Raw genomic sequence first — 3,968 nt, 5'->3', positions numbered from 1 at the left:
GTGGCAGCGGTGGTGGCAGTGGCGGTGGTAGGTTGTGGCGGCAGTGATGCTGGTGTTCGGTGGCGGAGGGTGGCGATGGTCGGAAGTGGTGTCGATGTACTGGCGAAGGGTGGTGGCGGGTGGGCAGTGCTAGTGGTGGTGGCCGGTGGTGGCGTCAATGTTCGGTAGCGGAGGGTGTGACAGTGGTGGGTTGTGGTGGCGGTGGTCGGTGGTCGGTGGTGTTTGGTGGTTGATGGTTGCGTTGGTGCTGATGTTCGGTGGCGGAGGGGTGGTTGCGGCGGCGGGTAGTGGCGGTGGCGCCGGTGTTCGGTGGCGGAGGGTGGCGATGGTCGACGGTGGCACGACGGGTGGCGGCAATCGCGGCGCCGATGGTCGACAGCGTAAGGTGGCGGTGGCGGGTGGTGGTGGCATTTGTGGGTCGCTAGTGGTGGGAGGTGTTGGTGATGAAGGTCAGAGATGGAATGGATTGGAAAAAAAAAACAAGGGGTGTGGATGGAATGAATTTGAGGGAATGGAATGCCATATGTAACGGGTGATTCCATTACCTTGACCAACCAAACACATTTTTTTCCATTCCCTCGTAATAGTCCATTCCATTCCCTCTCTCATTCCTGCATACCAAACACTACCTAAATAAAACTATTACAACCATCGTGTTAATAATTAAAACAAACATCTTCAAACTTCATTCGATCTTCATCCTCTCAATCTTCTCATAAACATCTAAATGAAACCAAGTGTTGGCTAAGTGGGCGATTATGTTGGGTAAACAAAGGTAAACAGGAAGGCTCGACATGGTTAGTCCTAAAGGTAATGTAAGGTTTACGGGAAACACAACACAAAGAACAAGGCTAACAACAAAGGGGTAATCTAAGTGCCTCTATCACTTTTACACAATTCCGCAAGTTCATGGTCTTAACAAGCATGCTAGTGACAAGTTCTAAATTACACATGACATCCGGCTCACTCCTACTCCGAAATGAACAAATATATAACAATTTCAAGGCCCAAATATGCTCACGTAACGGAAGGAGTGGGTAAAAGTGTGAAAACTATCATACAAGTCTTTCTTTGTTTGTTACGCTTTCCGGTTTACTTTTTCAAAATCTATTTTGCTTGTCGAGTTTTTATCATGTCCGAAGCTTTCTAAAACACAACCAACCGGTTTATTTACTAAAATATGTACAAAATACATATATTTTTGAATCATTTTTCTGAAAACTTTTTTTTTAGAGGACAAACAAAGTTAACAAATTAAACCCCTCCCCACACTTGAACTTCGCATTGTCCCCAATGCGAAACCCGAAATATAGAAAAAAAGGAGAATAATACTCCCCTCAAGACGATTGTGATGCAACGAGACTTCCAAGCTGTATCTGTGATGTGCTCCGGTCCAAGATTTGATAGCCGAAATCTGCAAGTATGTCACAAGGTGCAGCAAAACAGAACAGAAACAAATAAACCAAATAAACCATAATATACATAAATAGAAGTACTAAAATCCAAACAAAGACAAGACATAAAAGCTAAAGCGTCTGAAAATAAAGAGTACATAACCGGGGGTGTTGAAATAACAACCAAAATGAACACTCGAAGTATAAAGTACTGAAATGCTACTACCACCACCAGCTACTCATCATCACCGTCAGCACCACCTCCTGGTTGACTCGCAGCTGCTCCTGGTTCAGCTGCATTTGTTGAAATTGCTGGTACAAATCAGGATAAGATGGGATGCCGGGTGGCTAGTCTTGGTGCTGCTGGAACTGCTGGTGTGGGTGGTATGGGTGGTGGCTGATTCTGCTCCTCCTCTTCATGCTCAGCCGAACACACAGTTATGAAGATTTTGTCAAACTTATCTAGGTGTTTCGCACGGGCGTGCGAATGGACGCATGGTCATGCGTCACCGAGATCAATGGTGGTGCGGTCTTGATTGTCGGAACATGACGGGATTGCACGGACGTGCGACTGGCCGCACACCGTGCATGTCCGGCACCACAGTTAAAAATCATGAACGACCCGCATACGCACGACCGTTCCATGTACAGAACGATCGTGCGATCCCGTTTTTTTCTGCAGATTCTTAACCCCGAATCAGAACAGTCAAATCTTTTCGAAATTTTTCAAGTTTCTAGTGACAGGGGGTTAGGAAATCAGCCGGGTGTTCATGATTTGTGAAGTTCTTGCAAGGGCTATGGTTTCGATTTGTTTATGAAGGGAACCCTAAAAAGCCTTGAAGAAATCGGAGAGTCTAACCCTAGAAAGCGATAAAAACAGGAAATCGACAAGAAAAAAAATGTGCGAGAAGATTTGAGAAACCGTGCGAAAAATGGTGCGATTTTGGGGAAAAATCGGCCAGGAACGAGAGTGTAGTAGGGTTTCGCGAATGTGAGAAGTGGATGCAGATGAGGGCTTTTATATGGAACAATGAAAAAATGCCCCTGACCATGCGCACGGTCATGCGGATATTCGCACGGGCGTGCGGATCCGATGTTGACCCATTCTTGCACGTTGACCTCGGTAATGCACGGGGGTGCGACTCGAGGTGCAGGCCAGCCCGAAATCGCACGGGCGTGCGACCCATGGAACGGCCATGCCAAATCTGCAGATGTGTCTGTTTGCTGCAGAAACCAGTTTCAGCACTCTTTTTGGCCGTTTTTCGCCATTTTTACCATCCGCAACATGTTTTAACAATATTCCCATGTAGACCCTTCACTCGGCACGTACAAAAGCTGTACAAACTAACGGAAACTACCAAACACTCCTAATTTACGCTAAAACTAGAAAAACACATAAAAGGACGATTTTACCCCTAAAGCGTCAAAGACGCTCTTGCTACATTTTTAATCCGCGAGTCAGTAGCGTAGACTCATGCTAAATTTTTTTCGGCGAGTCGATAGCAAGACTCATGCTAAATTTTTGTCGGCAAGTCGATAGCAAGACTCATGCTAAATTTTTGTCGGCGAGTCGATAGCAAGACTCATGTTAAATTTTTGTCGGCGAGTCGATAACAAGACTCATGCTAAATTTTTGTCGGCGAGTCGATAGCAAGACTCATGTCCCCACACTTAAGCTGTATGCGGGGTGTGGAGCTCGATAACCTCCACCGCCGACTCGATCGGCCCTCCAACGTAAACCTTCAACCGATGCCCATTTACCTTGAAAATAACGCCGTCCGCGTTCTCTATTGCAACAGTCCCATAAGGAAATACCTCTTTTACTGTGTATGGTCCTGTCCAACGTGAATGAAGCTTTCCTGGAAATAAGCGCAACCGCGAGTTGTAAAGAAGAACAAGATCGCTCGCTTGGAATTGTTTGTGGTCCTTCAAACGTTTATCGTGCAATCTCTTTGTGCGCTCTTTGTACAACACGGAGCTTTCATAGACGTGTTGTCTCAGCTCTTCCCATTCATGAATCTAACAAATCATGAATCTGAAGAAACCGGGCTTCACCTCCGGTTTTAAATCCAGATTTGCAGGTTTTAAAGCCCACATTGCCTTATCCTCCAACTCCACCGGTAAATGGCATGCCTTTTTCGTAAACACGCTTCTTGTCTTGTCGTCCGCCATGATGATGTGTCCTTCATCGGCTGGGCCCTCGGCCTAAGCGGGTACCACCTGCTCGTCCACAGCTACTACGAGTTGCAGCGCAACCGCACGGGATCTCTTACGAAGACGTCTCCTCAGATCACGCTCGGGTTCGTCTGAAGGCTCAGCAGCGTCGAGAGCGGTGGTTGAGGACAACAACCTGCAAACGAGAAATTGACACACATGCATATAATATTATTATAATAAAGTTTTTTTTTTGCTGAAAATTACCAGAATATATAGAAAAATGGGCTGGATATTTTATAAAAATTCAAAAATGGGCCCAAAATTTTATGAAAATTAAAATAACTAAAATAATCGAATCGGCTAGTATGAAAATAATTTTTGGAGCCGAAAACTAAAAAAAATAAATGAATAAATAAA

Source organism: Helianthus annuus, chromosome 11, assembly GCF_002127325.2.
Source record: "Helianthus annuus cultivar XRQ/B chromosome 11, HanXRQr2.0-SUNRISE, whole genome shotgun sequence".
Lineage (NCBI taxonomy): Eukaryota > Viridiplantae > Streptophyta > Magnoliopsida > Asterales > Asteraceae > Helianthus > Helianthus annuus.
This window is presented reverse-complemented; position numbering follows the sequence as displayed.